Genomic DNA, 16292 nt, shown 5'->3' with positions numbered 1-16292 from the left:
ATCTAACTTTTGAGCTGAAACTTAAATAATAAGGTTCTGAGAGGTAGAATATGTATAGAGAAGTACCCCAGGGGTAGGAAACATTATACTCTAAACCATGAATATGTAATTGTGTAAGTTAAATTGGAAGGATATTGAGACATTGCATATGTGTGTGTGCGATGTCATTGTTTTAGAAAATAAAAATGGCAGAACAAGAGACAAGGTAGTTAAGGAGATCCTGGAGGATTTAATTGCCATCCAAAGATTGTAACTTTTAAGAATAACATAGTGTCCTTCTGTATCTCTAACTACAGTCTTTAGTTTAAAATCTAGTCTGTCTGATATGAGAATTGCTACCCCAGCTTTCTTTTGAGGTCCATTGGCATGAAAAATGGTTTTCCATCCCTTCACTTTCAGTCTGGATGTATCTTTAAGTTCAAGATGAGTCTCTTGTAGACAGCAAATGGATGGGTTATGTCTTTTTATCCAATCTGTAACCCTGTGGCATTTATGGGAGCATTTAGGCCATTCACATTGAGAGTGATTATTGAGAGATATGATTTTAATGATGTCATGTTGCCTGTGTTTGTTTCTATAGATTGTAAATTTCTGTTCTGTATCACTCTTGGGGCTTTTTTACTTTTATAGAACACCCCTTAATATCTCCTGTAGGGCTGGTTTCATGGTTACGAATTTGGTCAGTGTCTGGCGATCATGGAAGGTCCTTATCTCTCCATCAATTCTGAATGACAGCCTTGCTGGATAAAGGATCCTTGGCTGCATGCTCTTCTGGGATAGAGCTTTGAAAATATGCTGCCACCCCTTCCTAGCCTGCCATGTCTCTGTAGACAGGTCTGACGTTATTCTGATATTTTTTCCTCTGTACGTGAGAAATCTTTTTCCCTGGCTGCTTTCAATACTGTATCCTTGTATCTAATATTTGCAAATTGCACTATGACGTGACGTGGTGTAGATTTGCTGTGGTCGACCTTGGGAGGGGTCCTCTCTGCCTCTTGGACACGAATGCTTGTTTCCTTTGTCAGATTAGGGAAGTTTTCATCTACAATTTGTTCAAATATCTCTTCTAGACCTCTATCTTTCTCCACCCCCTTGGGGATGCCGATGATTCTGACATTGGAGCGTTTCATTGAGTCAGTAATCTCCCGTAATCTACATTCTTGAGATTGGATGATCATATGGTTTCACTCATTTATGGAACATAAGAAGTAGGAAGATCAGTAGGAGAAGAAAGGGAAGAAGGAGGGGGGGGTAAAAAAAGGGGGAATGAACCATGAGAGACCATAGACTCTGGGAAACAAACTGAGGGCTTTAGAGGGGAGGGGGTGGGGGATTGGGATAAGCCGGTGATGGGTATTAAGGAGGCATGTATTGCATGGTGCACTGTAATGAATCATGGAACTTTACATCAAAAACTTGAGATGTACTGTATGGTGACTAACATAAAATAACAAAAAATTTTTATATAATAAATAAATAAATTAATTAATTAATTAAAAAAAAACAAAGAGTGCAACTTTTTCTTCCCCTCTCCGATGCTTTTCTCTTGGCAGCCAAGTAGCGTAGTCAAAATTTTGCTGATGTTGCATGAGATAGAACACCACCTGACTGCTGTTCAAGGTGACTTAACTGATAATCTAACGCTGAAAAGTAAAAACTTGTTTGTGTCTATGATTGTAATGGCCAAGACTCAGACGCACAGGGTAAAAAATATGTTGAGTAAGACAATGTCATTATTTATGTGGGCCAATTCCTAACTGTGGCCACATTCTAAATTCCCCTGGTTCTCTCTCCCACGTTAATTGAAATTAAGTGACTCACCAACCATCAAAGGGATTCGCAGGCTTTAAAAACTTGAGCCATTTATTAAGGCTTCTCTGTATTAACTTTAAATTGATTTTTAAATCTTGGTGGACTCTTAGGCTTTCAAGTATGAAGCAAAGAGGATCAACATTTCCCTTAAAAGAGATGTCTCAAAATCAGAACTGGTTTCATTCCAACATAATTTGACAAATAAGCAGAGTTAGAAATAAAAAAGAAATGGGGCGCCTGGGTGGCACAGCCATTAAGCGTCTGCCTTCGGCTCAGGGCGTGATCCCTGCATTGTGAGATCGAGCCCCACATCAGGCTCCTCCGCTATGAGCCTGCTTCTTCCTCCCCCACTCCCCCTGCTTGTGTTCCCTCTCTCGCTGGCTGTCTCTATCTCTGTCAAATAAATAAATAAAATCTTAAAAAAAAAAGAAATAAAAAAGAAATATCAGTTTTAGTGGACGTGGGAAAGAAAAGGCTAACAGCTTGGTTTGATTTGGGTTTATTCCAAATTGGCTCATTTAATTTATTTATTTAAATTTTATTTTTTTTAAGTAATCTCTACACCCAACATGGGGCTCGAACTCACAACCTCGAGATCAAGGCTCACACACTACACTGACTGAACTAGCCAGGTATCCCCAAATTGGCTTATTTTAATCTTGTATCCCAACCAAGGCACTAAGTCTGTGTGGAACCAGTTCTTAGTACAAAACTCTTCCATTTGAGGTTGTTCTAATTTTGTGTCCTGTGAAGTCTGGATGAGCTGTTTTCTGTTAAAATGTTCTTCATACTGCATCATACAAAATGGCAACTCAATAAAGGCTCATATCATCAAAATTTGAAAACATAATGCTCACCGTAAAGATTAAAGGCTCACCATCTGAGCATTACCATAGACCTATAAGTAGAATCATTCCCATTTTACTGGTGAAGAAACTGAGTCTTGGGTTTAAGTTAATTCCCAGTTATTGTCATATTGGCAATGCATGTTCCTCCTTCATAAGAAGACTAGGTGCCAAATTGTACTAGCTGCTGCTTTCTTTGCTTGTTTTGACATCTATGTCCCCAAAATATGTTTCCTAAAAAAATCTGTTTACTATCTCTCCCATTAACCTGAGTGCCCCAGAGGGAAGAGACAGCGTCTGCCTTGTTCACGGCGCCATGCGCAAAGCCTAGGACAGCAGAAGGTTCTCAGTATCTGTTGAATAAGTGAACCACAAAATATCCTTTTAAATCAGTGTGTCCTTTCCCTCGATACCCCAGTTTTTCCTACTATTTGGAGGTTTAATATTAATCAAATGGGCCCTTAGACCTGGATACCCATTAACAGGTTTTATCTCTAAAGGAAAACAACAGGACTGAAGGTTTGGATAGTTTTCTTTGTTTTCCGCACAGCAGAAGTAAGCATATCGGTGTGTACATTCTAAAGTCACCATGAGGCCTGAGCTTGCATGGAGATGCACTTGCGATGATAATCCTGGGCTCACATCTGCGGCCACAGCCTGGCTTGTGGGAGGAGTGGCTCCAGAAGGGTCCGTTCCATTCCTCTCATCTGAGGATTGCTGGGTGGCCCCTGCCATCCTCCTTAACTAACCTTCCCTGTGTCTGATCCCTTGAAGGAGGAAAACTGAACAAGGAGTAAGAGCTTCCTGTGGTTGAATATAAGAAAGATCGCAAGGCTACCTTGCATTCAGAAGCTGTAGGAAGAGACTCTATCTCATGCATACATTTAAGAAAACAGAAGCCTGGAGTGATTTCCCATTACAAATGATCCGGAGTCCTTTTATTTTCAGCGAGATCCCCAATCCCAGTTGGGGATGAATTTAGCAAAAAATAACATAAAAATTTTCTTTTCTGATCTCAGCCATACTTTCTGAAACGGCCTTTCAAAAGGCTAGAAAACAACTTTGACTTTTTGAAGACACAAAAAAAGAAACACAGAAGGACTTGTGTTTTGAGATCTAGGGGCAAGTTTAGTGTCTTACAGTTGAGCCCTATGAAGCACAAAGAAGCAACTAATGGTGTGCTGAAAATTACACTAACTTTGTGCCTTTATTCAAGTTGGGTTGATATATTTAACCTATTTTTTAGCCATCCTGGCAAGGGAATTCAATCTTTGATGTTCTCACAAACAGATGTGCCATGACCTGTATGTAAGGGGAATAATTCACCAATTCATCTATGCCTGAATGCAATGCTCGCTTTTCCTTCCAGGGATCATCTGCCTTCTCTAGTATAAGATGACCCACATTTTACCCTTACCACATGCCATGGACTTGCTAAGAGCGTTACCAGTACTAGCTCACAACGACCTTCCAAGTTTTCTCTTTTTATGATCTCAATTTCACATATGAGAAACTGAGGCTTAGAGAGATGATGTAATTTCCCCCAAAGTCACCCACCTAAAAAGTGGCAGCGCAGAAATTCCAGTGTTTAGTTCTGGACCTTGCATATATAATCATGATTCTGCACCACCCTCTCTCTCTAAGCAGGTGCTCCTCAGAATGGCCCTTTCCGAGTGGCAGCTCCAAAGGACTTTGGAGAGACAAGTCCATAGCTAATGATGTCCTTTTAAGGAATGCCTTTTTGATGACGGCAGTGACAATGACCTCCTTAAAGATTACTTTTGTTGGCTTGACATCGTTTCTAACTAATGAAACACGATCACCCCACATGCATTTTGCTTGTCCTGGCTCACGAAAAGGGCAAAACTTAAGGACAAAATATATATGCCAAAACTTAGAAGATAACAGCAAGGTTGCCTTGTAAGAAAAGTAGGCTGTTGGCGCAGTCAGCCTAGATCGGACTGACAGTGGAACTTCGTTAGGTTCACTTGAGAAGCAAAAGAATCCTTCCCTTGGGCTCAGGAAAGCTATGTTCTGATTCCAGCCCTATAACTTTGGGCAAGGCACTTAACCGTTGTGCAGTCTCAATTTCTGCATATGGACAGTGGGGACTAATGCCTGTTCTGCCTACTCTCCCTAGTTATGGTAAGGGGAAAGAAATTGAGGCAACAGCAAGCATTAAAGTTGTAGATCAATGTATTCATTCATTCAGCGATTCATTCAACAGACCTGTGTTGGGCGTGTACCCTTTGCTGGTAGGTCCTGGGGCTACAAAGTCTTCACTCTGGCGGAAGAAGATTCTGAACCAAAATTCACTTTGGCTTGTTGGCGGTTAATAGCATGAACTTTGTCAGATTTCTTTTTAGGACAGGGCATGTATAAACAGAATTGAGTATTTCAAGAAGTTCTGGATCTGTCATCTTATATTTAGCCACAGAATGCATGGAAACAAAACAGAGAACAAAACAACCAAAAAATGGATCAATGGAGCCCAGCCTGGAGTGAGCGATCAAGGGAAATCCTGGCTCTCCAGAGGGTGACAGTTCCCATTACAGTGCTACCACTTCTCTGTGTGCCGCAGAAGGAAAACACGCCCCATGTCAGCTGTGGCCCACATGACCCAGCCAACTCTGTCTCCAGGCACGACCTACTCAAGATCTGCGATGAGCCGACTGGCAGCTTGCCTGGTGTTCACCAAGTAGAGGAGGCTCAGGGGGGCTCCATGGAGGAGGTGGCCTCTGCCAGCCTCAGCCCTTCTTGAACCCTTTTATTTCCTCCCGTTTGGCTACAAGCCTTTTCATGTGTGAAGTGAATTTTCGGATTTCTGTGCAGTCCTTAGGAGAGCCCTTCCCTTAAGGAAATAACCACTGCCATAAGCATGCCTATTGGTCACCTTAACTGAGAACAGAGTGGACCTCAAGGACCTCTGGCCATGCAGTTGCACGGAGCCCTGCTTTCAGGAGAGACACTCTTGGAATTCAGTATTCTGTGCTTGCCATCTTGCAATTCTTAATGATCTGACCTTGACTGTGTGAGTTGTAAGTGACGCCTGATGGACAATGAAGAGATCTTGCCCTGGGTCTTGGAAAGTTGGTTCATACATGGTCTAGCCTCCTACGGCTCCTTTCGAACATGTTCTTGGCCTTCCCCTCTCCATCCTCCGGAGTTCTAGGTCCTGTCCAACCTCCTCCTCCTGATCCCAACTAGCAAGTGCCCCTGCCAGGGCCTGGCACAAGCACGGGCATGGCTGGCTGTTGCAGGATGGCCTGGACAGAGGGCCCAAAGGAAGGTAGCAGAGCCTGGCAGCCAAGGGGTGTAATGTGCTCACTCCAGGGAGCACGGCATTAACTAGGAAATATATAACGTCATGGCAGATGGAGAAAGACTGCAGAAGAAAGGAAAAACTTTCTTTTTCAATATTTTTTCATGGCATTGTTCTCTGCTTTATGAACAGGGCCCCACAATTTCGTTTTGTATTGGGCCCACAGACTATGCAGTGGCCCTGACCGGAAAGCTTAAGATTCGGGATTGTAGAGACCTGACCCACTTTTTTAACACTCACAGATGAAAAGAAAAACAAAACAAAACAAAATGCTGATAAAAAGGACCCATCTCCCCAGTGAAGGGGGAGGGAAAACAGAGGGGAAGTTGCATTTACTGAGTGCCCTTTGCCAGCCAGACAGAGGCTGGGCCGTTACGAACACCATCCATCAAATCCCCATAGAGAATTTGTTTTGTTGGGGGCAGGGGGTGGGATGGAGGAGTGACTCACTTCATTTTAAAGGTGAGGGAACAAAGGGTCGGAAAAGTAGAAACTGACACAAGTCCAGGATACAAATTTGGGCTGGTGGTCACTAAAGTTCACGGCCTCCGTATTTCTCAAATTTTGATCCTGAGTCTTTGTCAAAGGAGAAAAATGCTGTGGACCAACTAACACAACTTTACTGTAATGTCACTTAAGTATGTTAAGAACCTAAACCCAAGTATTACGGCTTTAGGCTTGTAGCTCTCCTGCAACTGTAAAATCTGAATAAGTTCTCTGGCTAAACACAAATGAAACTACAGAGTCAATTAAATTCAAATGAACAGTAATGTTATAGATGGTGTTTTGCTCAAGTTTAATCAAATTAATTCAACTAATTCAGATTTAATTAATATTGAATTTAATTGTGGAAAAATGTAGGTCATGGCTTGTGCTATATTTATGGTTTCTGAATTTTGACTTTAATATGCGTATGTGGGGAATTCTTGAACACATGAGCACATAGTGTAAAATGATGTCAATAATTTTGAGGTACTTTTATTATTCTGTTTTACATTATTATTATTATTATTATTATTATTACTGTATTTCCAGTTGAGGGTTATCAGACCTCATGCGTAACAACCATTTTTGAGGGTGAGTTGTCGGGTCATTTTATAAAATTGTGCTGTTTACGCGAAGATTAATTTTAGCGTTGACACCATTAGCAAATCTGCTCTTAATGGGTATGAAAGCCAGTTATTTCTGGACTCAGGGTTAGAACATGTATTTATTGCACATTTACTACTTTACTTTCTGCTAATGAAATGTGGTAAATAGTGGGATATGAAGGGCAGTGGCTGGAGGTATTTCAGGGTTTTAACACAGGGTTATGGCCCACACCATACTGTATCAGGCTGCCTGCGACAGAAACTTACTCTGCCATCGACCATGGCCTTTCTAATCATTGCTCACTAATGAAGGCAGGTAAATACGTATGTGCTCATACATGTAGGGTGTGAGCGTGTGCGTTGAGGACACAGATCTGGATCTATACCTGCATGTGTGTATACGTGAGTGCATATGTATCAGGAAACTTCTGGGCCTGGAGGAAAAATAGGAAGACTCATCTTCTATCTTTTCTAGTTAAAATGTTGTGCACTTAATAGGAACTCAGAAATGGTACTTAATCATCTGTCACCAGATGCTCTCAAGTATTATGATTATGATATTGACGATGAAGATGATTATTATTTGGTCTTGAATTCCCTACTCCAAGCCAACAAAGCATGCCATCCCCTAGTTGGATTATCTCAGGCTGGTAAGATAATTTACATATTTATTATTATTTCTCTGCTTTAACCAATACTTATCTAGCGTTTCCCATGAGTAAGGAATAGTTTTAAGCATCTTATAATATAAATCACTTGATAGCTGTTTTAGGTTGTGTTTCCCTGGGATTAGGATTTAGGGGAAGTAGTTTGTTCCCCAAACAATGAGTTGGCAGTAGACCTACAGTGGTTTCATGAATGGTTACTACTGTGGGCAGCTGGGCTCAATTCTGTTGGGGTCCTCTGAGACAGGATGTAGAACAGGTCTCTCTCCCCACAGGGACAAGAAAGTGGGAACATTTATTACCCATGGTTGGAGGCACTGCACCCAGGGGTCCTTAACTCCATGGCACACTGGTTGAACATAACTTGGTACCAAAAAGCCCCTGCACAGGAGATTGTAATAAGAAGACATTGGCATTCGCAGAAAGGAGTGCTAAGGGGGCTTGAAGGGACAGCCAGCATCTGCTATGATACTTACAGCAACAGTGTCACTTATAGCAACATATCTGACAGGTGAGGAAACAGAGGCCCAGGGAGGGGACCTTGCCCAAGGTCATAGGGGTGGAGTGCAGGAGCTGGGATTCTAGCCTGGTTGACACAGGGTCTGTACACTTAATTACTGTGCTGAACATCAAAACGAGTTTTATTCCCCTGCATATTTTCCCCTAAACTGTTCACTTCAAAATATAAGCAAGTCTGACCTGTGCATACTTTCTTTGGTAATAGTATATTCTTTCCTTCTCTATTACCTTGGAACAAATATTTCTGAATGTGCTTCTTTTTCTTGGATGACCCTCTCAGATAGAGTCTGAAACTTTTCTATTAAGATTGAATTGGTACAGCCATTGTGAAAAACATCACGGGCTTTCCTCAAAAAATTAAAGATAGAATTACTATATGATCCAGTAATTCCACTACTTGGCATTTATCCAAAGACAACAAAAACAATAATTTGAAAAGATATGTGCACCCCTATGTTTACTGCAACATTATTTACAATAGCCGCGATATGGAAGCAGCCCAAGTGTCCATTGATAGATGAATGGATAAAAAAGGTGTGGTGTATATATACAGTGGAATATTACTCAACCATAAAAAAGAATGAAATCTTGCCATTTGCAACAACTTGGATGAATCTAGAGTGTATAATGCTAAGTAAAGTAAGTCAGTCAGAGAAAGACAAATATCATATGATTTCACTCATATGTGGAACTTAAGAAATAAAACAAATGAGCAAAGGAAAAAAAAAGAGGGAGAGAGTGAGGGAGAGAGAGAGAAACCAAGAAATAGACTCTTAACTGTAGAGAACAAACTGGTGGTTTCCAGAGAGGGGTTGGGTGGGGGGATGGGGGAAATAAGTGAAGGGGATCAAGTGTATCATTACCATGATGAGCAGTGAGTAACAGAATTGTGGAATCACTATAACGTACACCTGAAACTAACGTAACACCGTATGTTAATTATACTCCAATTAAAAAATATAAATCAAAAGACGTAAAAAAAAAAAGATTGAACAAAAATTACCCAAAAGGAAAAAAAGAATAGTAATTGTTAAATTTGAAAGAGCTAGGAACAAAAGGAGTGGAATTCTGTGTCCCAAACTTGGAGGATGGCACATGGTATCTCTGAAAATATGAGTCATACTATTTATTCACGACATTTGCATGAAAGTAAAAGGAAGAAAGTCTCAGAGTCCAAGCAACAGGACCTTGTTATTGGATGAATAATAACGGTCCTCCTGGCCCTTCCTAGTAACGGTCCCTCCACGAACAAGACCCAAGGCAGACATTCCTTTCATAGAATGCTATCTGGAGTGATAAGACAGGAGACTCCCTGGGTTTATGACTCATAGATGATGTCCTGGAAGTAACCCACATCCATTTCAACCATATCAACCCTACTCAAATGTGCATAGAATAGGTTTGCTCACCTAAATGGGTTCCCCGTGTTCAATGCTGTTTGTTGGGTGACGTGTGGCCCCAACTGCAAAGAATAACCCGAAGTTGCAGGAAATGTATTGAGATATTTATTTCAGTTTCTTCTCGCTATAGTTACCCTTCCCAGGTCCCTCTCTGTTTCCAGATGGGCTCCTTCCTACTTTCAGTGCCTTTGCCTCAGGGGATTTTTGTGGCAGGGCAGGAACTGAAGTTCTGGAAGTAGGCCAGCTCTTCTTGCTTATGCAAAAGCCTGGATTGATGAAGACATTTTCCTGGGTGTCCTTGATTCAAAGCAAGGAAAGCAGTCTATCTTCAGGGCAACAAAAGAGAAGTGGAGATTTCCCCCACACCAGGAAGGGGGTAGAGGTATAGAGTTCTTGGAGAAATAGGAACCTAGAGGGATTGTCTCCCAGAAGCACCCTGCTGAGCTCGCAGGACCTCTAAGGGAATGGTGGTGGTGGCATTGAGCCCCTAAGGAAGCTCATGCATGGCCCCAAGCCAGAGAGCCACCACAATGATTGCGATAAAAGAGACACAGAGAAACTCCCTTCCCCATAACTTCCAGACTCGCTGATTCTTAAGAAATCTAGGGAGACAGAAGGCAGTAGTGACTGAAAGTGACTTTCCAGCCTGCACAGTGGGACGGGGACGAGGGCAGCGTTAGGCAGTCTTAAAGATATTTCTGGGTCACTTGGATTTGTACAGCGTTTTAGGAAACGCTCACACTCAACACGGAATAAAAGAGCTAACACTTATTGCACGTGTTCCACCTGCCACAGGCAGGGCTAAGTATTTTGCATGAGTTTCTCATGTAACCCTTACAACAACTCTGTGGATTTGGTAGCTCTGTTTTCCCCATTCCACCGTTGAGGAAAATGGGGCTGAGAAATGTGAGCCCTTACTTAGGCTAAGGTCCTGTCAGGTGGGATCTGACTCAGGCCTGATTGCAGGGCCTGTGCATTTAACTTCAGGCCATTACGTCTAGCTTCTGAAAAACAGGTCACCGCACAGAAGAGTACATGTGTACGAATGAAATTCAGTGTTTCAGCCTCTCAATGTTGAAGCATGTCAGAGGAAAGAGAGCTGGGTTATCAGCCGCAGGGAGGAAGGTAAGCATCATGAGGACTGACAGCTTCTGTTGACTTTGTTCACCAGTGCATCTCAAGTACCTAGGACAGGGCCTGGCCCTTAGTAGGACCTTGATAAATGTTTGATGAATGACTGAATGAGTGACAGGAGCCTGGAGTTCTGCCTTTTATGATGAGAGGGCTATCGAGAACCCAAAGGGAGTAGGAAAGCCATTCCAAGTGGGGTAAACACCACTTTGCTAAATCACCTTGCAAAGTGGTTACAAACTTGTATGAATAAACACTACTTGACACATTTCCAAAATGGGCTCATTTTCCCTGCTTTTCTCCTCTTCCAAGCTCTGATAACTTCAGTGAGGGAGAAGGAATTCTTTCTCTCTGATTCTAGAACACAGGTAGACTCCATCACACAAGCGGTATTTTGGGTAAAATCAAAAAGAGATAAGCCTAGTAAATACTTAGATTAATGACAACAGATCCATACGTCTAGCGTGCACTTACATTTTTGTTGTCCTTATGCATATAACTGCTCATTGTGTCTTCATTAAAGAGTTTCAAGGGATCCCCAGAAGAATTTTCATGATTAATAATGCAAAGCCAAAAGCTTTGGGATCTATCTCTCCAAACAAAAAGACTCTTCTTAGGAACGATGGTTCGACTCTACAATGCCTGTAAAACAGTCTAAGACAAGGGGAAATCTGTTATTGGAAATTTTTATAGTAGAAATCTATGTTGTGTGAATTCATAAAGATTTATCTTTAAATAAAGCCATAAGGCAGGCGAGGTGGCGATGTGTTTCACAGATCCTGACAAGGAAGAGGCTTTACTTCGGTTTTACTGCTAGGGCAGGTCACACACAGATCACTTAAGGAATTTTCTCCTAGGATAGCAGGTTCAAGCCTCCTAATGCCGTCCTCAGATCTGCAGAAAGATACTCTGGTGACTGAAGACAGAGAAAGTCGAAGGAGAAATCACCTCTTAATGTTTTAGGACAGTCTGCAACTACAGTTCAAGGTGGAAGAAAAAATAGATCAACTCCTCTTCTACACGCACTCGAGTGACCTGGCTTCTCTAAATGAGCAGTCTGGCGTTTCCCTGGCAGTCTTGCCGAGGAGATAAGATAAATTGGAATTCTTGAGATGATCTGGGATGCTTATCAGTAGGAACAGCTTCAAGGGAAACGTCTGCTTTCTGTCTCTTCAAAATTAAGGAAGAGCTGACAAGAAGAAATGTTGGTATTCGATCATACGAAGGCAGCAAGTATGCTAGTATTCCAGAGCACATATACTCAGTGTAAACACACATCTATCTGGGTAGTAGCATGGTGGAAACCATGGCCGACCCGCTCTTGCTTAGCCACGCCCTGCTCGGCCATTTTGTCTTCCCCAAAGTAGACCTACTGTTAGGTTCAAAGCCCACTTGTCTCGTTTGTGCCCATTGAGGCCACCCTTACTTTGATTTAAACACGGACACTGGGATGCCTGGGTGGCTGAGTTGTTAAGTATCTGCCTTCAGCTCAGGTCATGATCCCAGGGTCCTGGGATCGAGTCCTGCATTGGGCTCCTTGCTCAGCGGGGAGCCTGCTTCTCCCTCTGCCTGCCCTCCCCCTGTTTGTGCTCTCTCCCTCTGACAAATGAATAAATAAAATCTTTGAAAATAAAATAAAATAAAATAAAAACACAGACACTTTCCTGACATAAGCTCGAACACCAAGTTTTCTTTCCAGCTGGCAATGAGAGGGAATGCTGGTGGTGACTGTCAGTGTCTAGGGAAATAGGTTACAGTGACAGTGGTCTTATTCCACTTTCTGGACTTCAGGGTAACGTTCACCACTGCCCCACTGGGGCCACCTATGGGAATAACATTTACAGTGCCCCCAAGACACTATGTAAACTTCTGGGTTCTCTCCCAGGATCAATTTCATCCCCAAAGGTAAACATTCATTTCACTCAATCCCTTTCCTAAGACCCAGTGCTAAAATCCCACCATATCTTTCTGCTGCAAGATTTTAAACATTGATTGGTCCTGGAGGGGCCAGAAAAGCTACAGAAGAGCCCTGGCTTTCAGTGCCAGCCTCAAAACCCTTGAGCTGAAAACAAGAAACTCAGAAGCTTCCAAGATGGTCCCATAAAGGCTATTTTGCTTTACACAAATCTTTCACATTTGCATTCAAATGTGAATTCTGATGGCAAAATGAACACTAATTATGTAGAGAAAAACCTACACAGAGGCAAGATGACTCTGCCTCTTTTCAGGGACAATAGGTGGGATATGCTGCAGAGAGCTTGTGTTACCCACTCTGGCCTCTTTTGGACAAGAATCTGTGCCACTCCCCTGCTTAAAACCTTTCATTAGCTCCTAGGACATTAATGCATATTTATCAGGATTTTGTTGGTAGCAAAGCACAAAATACTAACTTAAAAAGGTTTAGGTTAAAAAAAAATGCTTATTGGCTTACGAGGCTGAAAATTCCAAGGCATGGGTCTGGTTCCAGATGGATGCAGGAGCTCAAATAATAATGCCAAGAATTTGTCTTTCTCTGGGTGGGTCTGTCAGGCAAGCGAGGTGCCTACGGTGTACACTTTGAGGCCCCGGAGTCGCGGAACTGCTGACTCTGCTCTTGCAGAGCCCGGAGAGCCAGAGATTACTTGCAGGGCTTTGCCTTCCTGCGTTGAGCCTTAGGCATCTGTCAAGGCCTGGCGCACCCCCATCTCTCCACTCTCGTTTTTTGTGTTGACTTCTTTCTCAGGTAAGTTCTTCCTTTTAGGGGCCAGAAGCTCCAGATAATAGCTTTGCCACTTCAGTAAACTTTCTCTCCTTCCCACCTACACCTCCCACAAAACTTGTTTCCTAGTAATTTTAGGAAAGAACAATTTCAGGACTTGTGTTCATTGGCTCTGATCAGCCCAGCCTGGGTGTGACAGAATCACTTAATACGACGCACTCCGCAAGCTATGTCCTTTCCCTCCCGAGCATACAGCTAAACTACATTTCCCAGGTCCCTCACAGCTAGGTCAGACCATGTGACCCGTCCCGACCAATGAAGTGGAAGTGGGAGTGAAGCTCCTCCCCCCAGGCCCAGATCCTCAAACTGCCTCCGGCCTCGCTCGCTGGCTGGTCCGGAGGTTTCAGCAGGTGGCCCCAGGGTCACACAGCTATTAGGTGAAAAGAGCGTGGATCTCCAAGTCACCATTTGGTGGAAGACATCCTCAAGAGCCACTTCATTAGGAATACATGTGTTGGGTTTTTTGTGCGAGAGAAACTAAACACTCAGATTTAGGCTTGTCTAGTACAACACCAGTGTTACTTGTCCTGTACAATCTCCTGGGTGTGTACCTGTTCCAGAAAGGGTGGGATGTTTGCCTGGCTAAGCATGGTCATGCACTCATCTTTGGAGACCCAAATTCGGTAGACACTTGCCCCAAACCACAAAGATACAGAGTGGGGGAAGTAGCAGTTCCCCAAAGGAAAATCAAGGTTTTGCCAAAATAAAGAGGAGCCATACTGGACAGACAGACAAACAAGCCAAACCAGGTGTCCACTGCAGACTGCACAACACCCTTCAGGCTCTCCTCTTAACGTTGTGCTCTAAGAACGTTCACGAGTTGGAAGTTTCCCTTCCATGTTATGGTGCTCCTCCCATTTTTGTTCTTCTTACCTGCCTTTCTGTCTTTCCTTCTGCTCATCTTCTCTGCCCCGCCCCCATGCTCCTATGTTCCTTTCACTTCATCTGAAAAATGCCTACTCTTAAAACTCCATTCAGATGTCCCCTCCTTCAGGCCAATGGGACTTCTATGCCTTCCTCTCTCTCTCACCGGATCCTGTGATTTCTCTTTCATCGTCTTTGCCTCATTAATTATAAATCATCTCACTGTGAAATCAGCAAGGCAGGGATAGGCCTTGTCAGCAATTTTTTTTTTTAAAGAATGTTCACAGGAGCTTTATTCATAATAACCAAAAAACAAACAATACACTTTGTGTATTCACACCGCAAACTATTGAACAAGAATTAAAAAGCGCTACCGCTACACACGGCCTGAAGGAGATCACTGACATGACAATAATGAACGGAAGAAGCCAGATACAAAAGAATACATATTCTATCATTCTAATTATATGAAGTTTAAGAGCAGATAAAACCAATCTAAGGTGACAGAAGTCAGAATAACAGTTACGTGTGGGAAGGAGAGGAAGTATCAATTAAAGAAAAGGCATTAGGGAATCCTCGAAGCTGAAAATATTCTGTATGCTGATTGGGTGGCAATTACACATAAAAATGTTCATCAAGCTCTATACCTAAAATGTTTTGCCTTTAACTGAATATACTTCAGTGGATACATAAAAATATAAGTAAGACATTTTGAGAGAAGATCGAGAGATGAGCCGATGAACACCATTTGGTGCTTACTTTGGAAGCTGCCCAGTCAATCCAGCTTTAGCACAAGGGTCAAGGTTGGTGAGCACAGGCCTTCTGCAAGCACTGGATGATTGAATGCAAATCTGCTGAGGATATAAACTCCAGCTCCAACTACAATCCCAGTGACGCTTTTCAGACTTAAGTGGGTAAGAACAGGAGGCAGCATTTTGGCCAACTCATCCGTTGTGGAGTACTGGTACCCTGTAGGGAAGGAGGGTGCACCTTCCTGTCCGCCTGGGCATCCACATGACAGCAAAGTGCTGGGTGATCTCTTGCATATCCTCAAAGTTAAAGACCGCATTGAAACAGGATTTATGATTGAGGCCAATGTCATGATATGTCAGAGTAACTGGTCTGTTTCCCTTTGGTAGGACTCTTACGGCGACGTGAACGATACCATGAGTTGTTTCTACGTCATGTTCCTGATAGTCAAAGTCCTGGAAGTTTTGTGTACCAGTCTTACCGTTAAGAAGTAGTTTAATCTCTGCAAGTTGAACATCCTGAAGTTCACCCATAAGGATAGATGTGAGTAGAGGATTCTCGAGAATAAATCAGTGACTCTGAGGCTTGGGGACACCAGCATGGGTGGGGAACCTTTTAGTTTTTATTTTTTTAAAAAGCATCCACATGCAATGTGGGCTGAAACTCACCACCCCAAGATCAAGAGGCACATGCTCTACCAACTGAGCCAGCCAGGTGGCCCCCTCATTTTGTCCTCAACATCTAGCATAGTGCTTTCCTGGTGGAAATACGCAGATGAATGAAGAAAGGAATAATTCAATTATCCAACTGTGGGATAAGCCCACTTTTCAGAGGATAGCCGCAGGATATTTAAATCCATTTTTCCATGTATATCATTAACTAAGAAATTTACTGATCAAAAATGTTCAGTAGCATGGATGTTTCTGAAACCATTTGTCTACTTTACAAATCTTGTTGTATTAATGAATTTTGGGGATAACTTTTGAATATGAAAAGGTGGTTACAATAGTATTTGAAAAGGTGGTATTATGATAACTTAGTTATATCAAAAATTTACTTGCATTATTCATGTGCACATATGTGTGTGTATGCGTGTGCGCACCCGTGTATCGCAGAAAAACAAGATAGAGAAAAT

The sequence above is a fragment of the Ursus maritimus genome, unplaced genomic scaffold (assembly GCF_017311325.1).
Source record: "Ursus maritimus isolate PB19 unplaced genomic scaffold, ASM1731132v1 scaffold_34, whole genome shotgun sequence".
Taxonomy (NCBI): Eukaryota; Metazoa; Chordata; class Mammalia; order Carnivora; family Ursidae; genus Ursus; species Ursus maritimus.
This window is presented reverse-complemented; position numbering follows the sequence as displayed.